Source organism: Oncorhynchus masou, chromosome 15, assembly GCF_036934945.1.
Source record: "Oncorhynchus masou masou isolate Uvic2021 chromosome 15, UVic_Omas_1.1, whole genome shotgun sequence".
In the NCBI taxonomy this organism is placed as follows: Eukaryota; Metazoa; Chordata; class Actinopteri; order Salmoniformes; family Salmonidae; genus Oncorhynchus; species Oncorhynchus masou.
In genome coordinates, this window is record NC_088226.1 from 45,258,260 (window position 1) to 45,270,288 (window position 12,029).

Consider the following 12,029-nt stretch of genomic DNA (forward strand, 5'->3'; position numbering starts at 1 on the left):
TGGGAACATTCATTGAACACATTCATTTATTGCTTTCCTGTAGACATTTTTATTTCAGCTTTGGTACAGCAAATGTAGGCAGAACCATGTTAACTGTTTCTATACCATTTATTTCCTTTAAGGGCCTCCTGTTGGAGGCGGTATGAGAGGTACAGCAGCTCCAGCAGTCAAGACCCAGTCAGAACTCTAGATATCAAAGTGCGTGAGGGCCTGTGTTTATGTAGAGGACAATGAGCCACCAGGTGAGAGGGTGATTGCCAGACACAATCCCCAGAGATACATAGATCAGCAGCTCAGGAAAGTAATGACAGGAGACCAGCTCAAACCAGCCTTCACTGGTAAACCTGTGGGTTAGTCTCCACTGTCCCTGCAAAAGAGAACAACAAAACACAAGAAAAAATGTACACAAATTACACAAAACATATCCATGAGAGGAAGCTAAAAAGATGGTAACCCAATGAGACACACCGTATTGCAGACACGTTTTGTACTTCTTACCCCTTTTAAACATAGTGTGTTTGAGCTACAGACTTCTGGTTTGTACCATCGGATTTGTTTATTTCTTCTGCATGTATGTAGAGTCCGAATGGTTTAAGCTACAAACTATTAAAAGCTATATATGAAAGCTGAGACTCTGACAAACACGCACATGTAACATGCTCTATGACGCCCACAAGCCCTGGCTTCTGACAATCCTAAATGAGAACAGGAGAGGGATGGCTGACAATGGCTTTGTTGGCAGATGGTTGCCTCCCTACTGGAAAATCAGGGCACGTTGTTCAAACAGCATAATAACAAAATAGCAACATAATTTACAGAATCGTGGTGTTGTTGTTACTCAACTGTGTTGAGTTAACTCCCGTTAACCCTGAGTGAGAAATACATGGGAGGGGCCTCATTATCGTATTTCCCTGCATGTTTTGTTGCAGGTTGATTTTAAGAATAGTTTGTTTTAATATTTATGTTTCTGTACGCACATTGATTGATTAATTGATCTTATACTGCACAAAGATAAATAACATACATTTTTCTAAACTATTCCAATCTGTAAATGGTTGGACTTATTCACAAATTATTGAGATGGTGGTTCAAATTTAGATGGTTTAGTTAGTCTCCTTTATCAATCTTCCTTACCGTGGCAGTCATTCTAACTGCAGTGAACGAACCTTCACCCCATTTTGTTCCATGCTGGCTGAAGACCTAGCTAGCCAGTAACTAGTTAAAACAAAACACATATGAAAGGGCAAACAAGCTTACCCTATATATGAATAGGGTAAACGTGTTATTATATTTGCTGACACCCTACAGTCAAATTTTGGCATCAGTAGAGTAGCTATCTAAATCAAATCAAATCAAATGTATTGGTCACATACTCGTTGAGCAGATGTTATTGCGGGTGTAGCAAAATGCTTGTGTTTCTAGCTCCAACAGTGCAGTAATATCTAACAAGTAATATCTAACAATTTTGCAACAATACACACAATACACACAAATCTAAAGTAAAGGAAAATATAAATATTTGGACGAGCAATGTCGGTGGAGCATAGACTAAAATACAGTAGAATAGAATAGAATACAGTATATACGTATGAGATAAGTAATACAAAATATGTAAACATTATTAAAGTGACTAGTGTTCCATTATTTAAGTGGCCAGTGATCTCAAGTCTATGTCTATAGGGCAGCAGCCTCTAAGGTGCTAGTGATGGCTATTTAACAGTCTGATGGCCTTGAGATAGAAGCTGTTTTTCAGTCTCTCAGTCCCAGCTTTGATGCACCTGTACTGACCTCGCATTCTGGATGATAGCAGTGAACAGGCAGTGGCTTGGGTGGTTGTTGTTTTTGATGATCTTTTTTGCTTTCCTGTTACATCGGGTGCTTTAGGTGTCCTGGAGGGCAGGTAGTTTGCCCCCAGGGATGCGTTGGGGAGATCGCACCACCCTCTGCAGAGTCCTGCCATTGTGGGAGGTGCAGTTGCCGTACCAGGTGGTGATACAGCCTGATAGGGTGCTCTCAATTGTGCATCTGTAAAAGTTTGTCAGGGTTTTAGATGCCAAGCCAATTTTCTTCAGTCTCCTGTGGTTGAAGAGGCACTGTTGCGCCTTCTTCACCACACTGTCTGTGTAGGTGGACCATTTCAGTTTGTCAGTGATGTATATGCCGAGGAACTTGAAATGTTCCACCTTCTCCACTGCGGTCCTGTCGATGTGGATAGTGGGGTGTTCTCTCGGCTGTTTCCCGAAGTGCACAATCAGTTGTTGACGTTGAGTGAGAGGTTATTTCCCTGGCACCACACTCCCAGGGCCCTCACCTTCTCCCTGTAGGCTGTCTCGTTATTGTTGGTAAACAGGTTGTGTCGTCTGCAAACTTGATGATTGAGTTGGAGGCGTGCGTGGCCACAGAGTCATGGGTGAACAGGGAGTACAGGAGGAGGCTGAGCACGCACCCTTGTGGGGCCCCTGTGCTGAGGATCAGCGAAGTGGAGGTGTTGTTTTCTACATTCACTACCTGGGGGCGGACTGTCAGGAAGTCCAGGATCCAGTTGCACAGGGCGGGGTTCAGACTCAGGGCCCCGAGCTTAATGATGAGCTTGGAGGGTACTATGGTGTTGAATGCTGAGCTATTGTCAGTGAACAGCATTCTTACATAGGTGTATTCCTCTTGTAAGTTCAGACGGGATGGCAGTGTGCAGTGCGATGGCGATTTCATCGTCTGTGGATCTATTGGGGCAAATTGAAGTGGGTCTTTTGTGATTCCACTTTGTCTCTGTACTGATGTTTTGCCTGTTTGATTGCCTTATGGAGGGAATAACAACACTGTTTATATTAAGCCATATTCCTCGTCACCTTACCATGGTTAAATACTGTGGTTCGCGCCTTCAGTTTTGCGCGAATGCTGGTTTCTGGTTTGGGTAGGTTTTAAGAGTCACAGTGGGTACAACATCTCCTGATAATCTCAGTCACTGTATCCGTGTATTCTTCAATGTCATTCTCAGAGGCTACCCGGAACATATCCCAGACTGCGTTTTCCTCAGATTAGATTTTTTGGATCAGCCTCTGGTATCAGTTCAATTGCCCTGGGAGGTACGAACAAAGGATCCAATTCGGGAAAGTCTTATTCCCATGTCGTAATGCTGGTATTGCCGGTGAGTTACTGTCGCTCTGATATCCAAAAGTTCCCCCCAGAAATTCTGGGCTAATAATGTAAGAAATATTCCATACCCCTCTACACACAACGCCTTCTCCGATGTTGGTTACAAGGTGGTACTTATTTAAATTGGGTAACAGAATATCATGTTACCATTGGTGTATTAAAATGAGAGAGTGAGGGTGATGTCACCCTATCCCCTTAATAGTCCGCCTTCTGAATTTAAGTGTTTGACATTGGGGAGGGGACCAGTAACTTTATGATCAAACTTCATCAATGTAGAAGCAACAATTTTGTTTCATACTTTGATCTGGTCTCATCCAAATATCATCCAATTTCATAAAAATTATGATTTGGAATGGTCATGATCTTTAATTTAAGTTGGAATTTGCAACACCCATGGTGTTATGGACTCAACACTTTTGGGGTGTTAGTTTATCAACACTTAGTATTAGTTTAAGACTTTGAGATGGTCACATATAATTTCTAAGAAAATGTTACATTTAACACTATGGGTGTTAAGATTCCGATGGCAAACTTGTTGTGTACAGGACGGACAAAATCTTTGTTATTAACGGAAAAGACACTGTGCTCCATAGTGTCTAAAATAATTGGTAATAATATTGATTGATTACAGTGAGCTGTGTTCATAAAAGTACTGTAAGCCTACGATGGGGAGCAAGACAAAATAATGTTTTAATTGACCTAATAGCAGTTATTCTTTAGCCAACCAGTTTCAGTTATAGTTCCTTTGATTTAATGGTAGTAGCTTTGGTCTACTCTGTTCTTATCTGCCTCAAGGATAAAGCCACTTCCTGGACATGATATATATGACAATTTAAATTCATTATGAGGCTATAAATTCAGTCCTCCTCTTCCTCTATAGTAATTATTCTGTGTCTGCAGTACAACAACCACTTAATTAGGAATCAATTTTCCCACAGGAGACAGAATGGTCTACAATAGTCTAAGCATGTACTGTATGTTATTGTGAGTGCATGGATGAGAGAGAGAGAGAGAGAGAGAGAGAGGTGTTTATTTATTTGATTGATTGGTTTATTCTTGGTATGCACTATCACTGTCAGGTTTGACAGAGTTCAGCTTACTCAGTGCTTTCTATGTGTGTGTGTGTGTGTGTGTGTGTGTGTGTGTGTGTGTGTGTGTGTGTGTGTGTGTGTGTGTGTGTGTGTGTGTGTGTGTGTGTGTGTGTGTGTGTGTGTGTGTGTGTAACATGTATGTATGTATCAAATGCTGCTCCCTTGTATATAGTGTGACACGTGTTTAGGGCTTGTGTGTGTGTTTCTGTGTAAGAGACAGTCCTGCTTTTGAGGCGTTTGATTCCAGGATGCCACTTAGAGGAGCGCAGTATCCTGTCTGGGGAAGCGTGGATGGTTTCCTGTCCCCTTCCCCTCACTGCCGTCCACCTTCCCTTCGCTCACTGTGGCCAGAGTTGGACCCTCCTTAGGCCCCATGTCCACGGCTGCTCCATCTGTCCTGTGCCCTCATAGACCACCACCATCAGCTTTGAGAGAGACATCCCTAATTACACATGACACTGGGATAAAACTGAACTGAGAACGACAAACTGGGGATCAATAGTCCTGCTGAATGACTGAGGAAAAATCAAATCAAATGTATTTATATAGCCCTTCGTACATCAGCTGATATCTCAAAGTGCTGTACAGAAACCCAGCCTAAAACCCCAAACAGCAAGCAATGCAGGTGTAGGAGCACGGTGGCTAGGAAAAACTCCCTAGAAAGGCCCAAACCTAGGAAGAAACCTAGAGAGGAACCAGGCTATGTGGGGTGGCCAGTCCTCTTCTGGCTGTGCCGGGTGGAGATTATAACAGAACATGGCCAAGATGTTCAAATGTTCATAAATGACCAGCATGGTCAAATAATAATAATCACAGACAGAACAGTTGAAACTGGAGCAGCAGCACGGCCAGGTGGACTGGGGACAGCACGGAGTCATCATGTCAGGTAGTCTTGAGGCATGGTCCTAGGGCTCAAGGCCTCCGAGAGAGAGAAAGAAAGAGAGAAAGAGAGAATTAGAGAGAGCATACTTAAATTCACACAGGACACCGGATAGGACAGGAGAAGTACTCCAGATATATCAAACTGACCCTAGCCCCCCGACACATAAACTACTGCAGCATAAATACTGGAGGCTGAGACAGGAAAGACTTGAGTATACGAAGCTGAGAGTGAGAGTATTGGGGATTGGGTCTATTTCTCTCCCTCTTTCACCATTGCCTATCTTTTTCATAATGGAATAGCAGGCTCTCTTGGCACTGGTCTGGAGTATATTGTGGTGAAAAGAGCTATCAGCAGTCAGACAGAAAATTTGTTTGAGAAGTTTGAGAAGACTGTAACATTTTGAGTTTTTCTGCAGAGAAATCATGTTTGAAGGCTAAGAATTGCCTGTGAGAACCTCTGGTAATGTACAGACCCAACTATTGAATATCGATCCCTGAACCCATGTTAGATGTTTGATTATTACATTGTCTTTCAAATCAAAGAATCTGATCGAGGCAACAAGGTGACCTCAGCCTTAAGAGAAAGGTTGTTAGAAAACATCCATCTCAATGAATCATTCTAAGACACTTAGATTACTACATATATATAAAAAAATGAAAAGGTAGGCAATATCCTACCGTCACCGAGAAACCAGGAACTGTTTCCTTTTCTGTGTAGACATAGTTTGGATTAGCCTATCCACTGGCTTAAAACTCTACCTAGTGTCACGAATATTACCGACGTTGGCTCCCCTTCTGGTTCAGGTGGTGCTCGGCGGTCGTCGTCGCCGGTCTACTAGCTGCCACCGATCCTTTGTTCTGTGTTCGTTTGTTTTTGTCTAATTGGTTTCACCTGTTCCTTGTTTGGTTGTTAGGGAGGGGTTATTTAAGTTTGTTTAGCTCGCTTCTGTTTGTGCGGGCTTGTTCTACTGTAATTGTGAGAGGTGTTAGTATTTTTATTTTTTTATTATTATATTTTTTTTCCCCGCTGTCCTGGTACTTTACCTAAGGGTACTATTTGTTTTAATAGTTACGCCGGTGTTGGGTAAATACTATTTTGTTCTTTTGATTTTGGACATTAAAGCGTGTTTTTCCCGCATCCTTTGCTCTCTGCGCCTGACTCCACACACATTCACTCATTGAGCGTTACACCTAGTCTAGTCCGAACATCCTCACCCAAAAACCTAGCAGGAATGTCACAGACAGCACTAATCCTGCTCAGAGGTCTGACCTAAGGATGGGGAGTACTACAGATCCGCATATCCGGAGCCAGCACACTTACACCTCACTTAAAGGACTTCATACGGTTGTTCCACCTTACTTCCATCAGCTGGGACACCATCCTCTTGGAGTATCCTCCAGGAAGACTCAGGAAGGCCTGCTACCCAGTGGACAGTCCTGGCGTCACTCCCATCTATTTGGCTGGACTCTGCAGACATCTCAGAGATCACGTCACCACTCGATAGAGATTCGTGGCCCTCAGGTTCCTCCCACGAAAGCAAAGGCAGAAAGTTGACCGGCATAATCAGGTTCCTATGCACAGTTTTGATGCGTCCAGTGGTAGGGTGTTCAGTGAGCTTGTCACACCCTAGCCTTAGTTATCTTTATTTTCTTTATTATTTTGGTTAGGTCAGGGTGTGACATGGGGATTTATGTGTTTTGTCTGGTCTAGGGTTTTTTGTATGTTTATGGGGCTGTTTCCTTTCTAGGTAGTTTGTATGTCTATGGTTGCCTAGATTGGTTCTCAATTAGAGGCAGCTGTCTATCGTTGTCTCTGATTGGGAACCATATTTAGGCAGCCATATTCTGTGGGTACTTTGTGGGTTGTTGTCTTCTGTCTTTGTGTCATTGCACCAGATAGGACTGTTTCGGTTTTCACATTTGTTGTTTTGTATTTTGTAGTGTTCTCGTTTATCTATATTAAACATGTTGAACACTAACCACGCTACATTTTGGTCCTTCTCTCCTTCAACAGAAAACCTTTACAGAGCTGTTCTTCGCAACCATTATGTACACCACACTCTCCCAGCGATCAGCCAGTTTCTTCTTGCCCATCTCCCCCTTGTTAGCAAGTAGAACTCTGTCTCCCTTCCGCACCGAGTGACCCTTAGTCCGTTTGTTGTAGACCTCGGCTTGTCTCTTTTGTTGCTTACTGGCATGCTGCTGGGCCAATGTCATGGCCTCTCTCAGATCCTCACCCAGACTCTGGACATACTTATCCACATCTACTGTGTTCCCATCCAACAGCACACTTTCAAACATATAATCTACCGGCAACCTAGGGGTGCATCCAAACATCAAGAAGAAGGGTGGAAACCCAGTAGCCTCGTGAACAGTGCAGTTACGGAAGAAAGTCAACGTGTTCAACATCTGAGGCCATTTAGCCTTGGACCTAGCTGGCAGAGCTCTAATCATCCCACCCAGTGTGTGATTCAGACATTCTGCTTGACCGTTACCCATGGGATGATAAGGTGTGGTGTGGGACTTTTCAACACCAGATAACTGAAGTAATTCTGCAAAGTTAGCACCCCTGTCAGAATGGATACAATCAGCGAACCCATAAATGCAGAAGAAATTATTCCAGAGAACACGAGCAACAGTCCTGGCAGACTGGTTTGGACATGGATACGCACAGACCAGCTTAGTAAAGTGATCAGTCACTACTAACACATCAATAGACTTGTTGTTTGAATCTTCTGCAGTCCAGAAATCAATACACACCAGTTCTAAAGGTGCCGTTGTCACAATGGAGACAAGTGGAGCTCTTGCTTCAGGCTCAGGTGCTTTACTCAACACACATCTCTTACAGTGGGCCACGTATTCCTTGACATCCTTCTCCATAGATTCCCAGTAAAACCGCTCTCTCGTGAGCCAAAATGTGCGCTGCTGATCCTGATGACCAGCATCATCATGAACTCCCTAAAGACACAGGTACGACATATTGGAATATTTTCTTCTTACTCACTGGGTGTTTTGAGACATGATACAGAATCCCTAACTGTGTGGTAAGTTTTCCCCACTGTCTTAGAGTATAAACTGTTTCTTTAGCTTCAAGGACTCGCTCTCTCCTAGATGTGCAACAGCCTCTATTTACAAAGAATGTGACTCTGCTGGTGATAGGATCCAGTGACTGGTTATCATACAGCTCCCTGTGTGTAAGGACAGGTAAAGGGCTCTGACCCATGGACATAAACTTCTCAAGAAGTAGATTTTTAACCCAAATAAACTTCATAAAACAATAACTGTAATGAGTTTTTCTTGGCATTTAATAAAATTTGTGAAATTTACAGTATGTTTAGCAATGTAGCCTACAGTTGAAGTCGGAAGGTTACATACACCTTAGCCAAGTACATTTGAACTCAGTTTTTCACAATTCCTGACATTTCATCCTAGTAAACATTCTCTGTCTTAGGTCAGTTATAATCACCACTATATGTTAAGAATGTGAAATGTCAGAATAATAGTGGAGAGAATGATTTATTTCAGCTTTTATTTCTTTCATCACATTCCCAGTGGGTCAGGATTTTACATACACTCAATTAGTATTTGGTAGCATTGCCTTTAAATTGTTTAACTTGGGTCAAACATTTGGGTAGCCTTCCACAAGCTTCCCACAATAAGTTGGGTGAATTTTGGCCCATTCCTCCTGACAGCTGGTGTAACTGAGTCCGGTTTGTAGGCCTCCTTGCTCGCATCTGCTTTTTCCAGTTCTGCCCACAAATTTTCTATAGGATTAAGGTCAGGGCTTTGTGATGTTCACTTCAAAACCTTGACTTTGTTGTCCTTAAGCCATTTTGGTACAACGTTGGAAGTATGCTTGGGGTCATTGTCCATTTGGAAGACCCATTTGCGACCAAGCTTTAACTTGAGATGAGAACTGATGTCTTGAGATGTTGCTTCAATATATCCACATAATTTTCCATCCTCATGATGCCATATATTTTGTGAAGTGCACCAGACCCTCTTGCAGCGAAGCACCACCACATGATGCTCCCACCCCCGTGCTACACGGTTGGGATGGTTTTCTTCAGCTTGCAAGCCTCCCCCTTTTTCCTCCAAACATAACAATGGTCATTATGGACAAACAGTTCTATTTTTGTTTTATTAGACCAAAGGGCATTTCTCCAAAAAGTACGATCTTTGTCCCCATGTGCAGTTGCAAACCGTAGTCTGTTTTTTTTATGGCGGTTTTGGAGTAGTGGCTTCTTCCTTGCTGAGCAGCTTATCAGGTTATGACGTGTAGAAAATGCCCATGGAGTTGGTGGAATAATCCTTTAATTCATTGCCATTAACTCAGCTGAGCCAGGGGCGCTTTAATTAGGTCAGGTGGAAATGTCCGACAGATCTCAACTCCATAAAAGGAGGAAATTGCCATCGCCTGATCTCGCTGCTTTCTCTTCCTTAACTCCATCTGATCCAGAAGTTCTGTGCGTCCATGAATCCACAGACTACTCAGTAAATATATCACTTTATGGTTAAAAGAATTCCTGCATCAGTCTCATCCATTCCTCTGTCACCTGACACGTGACCACCTGTTCACCTTCACTGTCAGTCATCCTACCTGTCCAGCTACCCACACAGATTTCACTAATCTTTCAGAAGATATAGAACTCGTTTTACTCTGGATATAGATACTTTTGAACCCGTTTCCTCCAGCATGTTCACAAGTTTGCTGTTGTTCTGGGATTGATTTGCACTTTTCGCACCAAAGTACGTTCATCTCTAGGAGACAGAATGCGCCTCCTTCCTGAGCAGTATGACGGCTGCGTGGTCCCATGGTGTTTATACTTGCATACTATTGTTTGTACAGATGAACGTGGTACCTTCAGGCGTTTGGAAATTGCTCCCAAGACCAGATCTCCACAAGTCTGGTTCATCCTTTTTTCTGAGGTCTTGGCTGATTTAATTTGGATTATCCCATGAGGTCAAGCAAAGAGGCACTGAGTTTGAAGGTAGGCCTTGAAATACATCCACAGGTACACCTCCAATTGACTCAAATTTTTGTCAATTAGCCTTTCAGAAGCTTCTAAAGCCATGACATCATTTTCTGGAATTTTCCAAGCTGTTTAAAGGCACAGTCAACTTAATGTATGTAAACTTCTGACCTACTGGAATTGTGATACAGTGAATTATAAGTGAAATAATCTGTCTGTAAACAAATGTTGGAAAAATGTATTGTGTCATGCATAAAAAGTAGATGTCCTAACTAACTTGCCAAAACTATAGTTTGTTAACATGAAATTTGTGGAGTGGTTGAAAAACTAGTTTTAATGACTTCAACCTAAGTGTATGTATACTTCCGACTTCAACTGTATATATGAATGTGTGTGTCAGATTGGAGTTCCTATTTTATCTCTTAGAGATGAGGCTGTACTGTAGTCATAGTAATCACAGTTTGAATGGGCAACCAGACACAGTATACAGTGGTGCCATATTCGAAAAGGCATGCTGTATGAAATGCATGCTGTACAGCAACAACATGATTCCTAGATGTAAACTTGGATCAAAAGGGCTATTTTCACTGATCTGACTGCTGGAAGTATGAGGAACATTAAAAGCTTAAGATTATGTTTACAAAAGCCTGAGAGACAGATGTATTGAACACATTGTGGTCCCTCTCTGCAACTTCTGAAAATGTCATGTCTTCGTGTCTTAAAAGAAAATCACAAATTTCACATCGTGTACTATTCAGCATTGTCTTGAATAGTATGTAATAGTGGGAAAAGTACCCAATTGTCATACTCGAGTAAAAGTGAAAGTCACCCAGTAAAATGCTACTTAAGTCTAAAAGTTTAAATGTACTTAAGTATCAAATGTAAATGTAATTGCTAAAATATACTTAAGTATCAAAAGTACAATTTGAAAGGGCCCTTGTGACCCCTGCCACAGAGCATGCCAGGACAATACAGTAATATACTGTAGGATAGGTTTCATTCCCCAAGCTAGAGTTTTGTGACTACATTTCAGCAATGCACTGTATGATCCACTTTGGCTGTACTGTAAATGTCATATGCATGGGGTACATCAATTTAACACTTTCTACAGCCATGAAAACTGTTAATGTCATACCCATGACCCCACAGCAATATACTGCCTTTATAGAGACCAGGGCACAGCCTGGATAAAAAGGAGTGTGGCACCAACTAAGAAATGGTAGGGGTGAAACATTTAGTTCCCTTTCAGTCGGTCAACTTCGGTATAAGATACTATGGGGTTTATTCTCTATGTTTGTTTGGTCAGGGTGTGACTCGGGCGGGAAAGTCTATACTTTCTGGATCTTTGTTTTTGGCCGGGTATAATTCTCAATCAGGGACAGCTGTCTATCGTTGTCTCTGATTGGGAATCATACTTAGGCAGCCTTTTCTCATTTGTGGGTTGTTGTCCTCGTTTAATGCATGTATAGCCTTACGGAGCTTCATGTTCGTTTTTGTTGTTTATTGTTTATTTATTTTGTTGGCAACATTTAAAAATAAAGAAAAATGTTCGCTCACCAAGCTGCACCTTGGTCCGGTCATTTTCAAGACGACGTTCATGACACTTATGTTGTGCAAACTAAACTTTCCCATAGTGGTAGAGCTAGAGTTTGTACTTGCTCTCATAAGTTTTCTCATCACAAACAATTATTCTTCAATTTTCTGGTGCAATGAGTAAGATGGCTAAGAAAACGACAGAGATGGCAATGGCTAAGCTGGGTTCAGGTTTGAAAGCATGCTCCCAGTCATGTGGCTATAGCATTTCTTTGAAAGACACTCCCGGTCTATGTGTAGTTTGTCTTGGCTTGGAGCTTGCTTAGGAGGCCTTCGTTCAAAACAGTCCATGTGTGCATTGCCACGTATATCGTACAAACTCATTGGAAAGACGTGA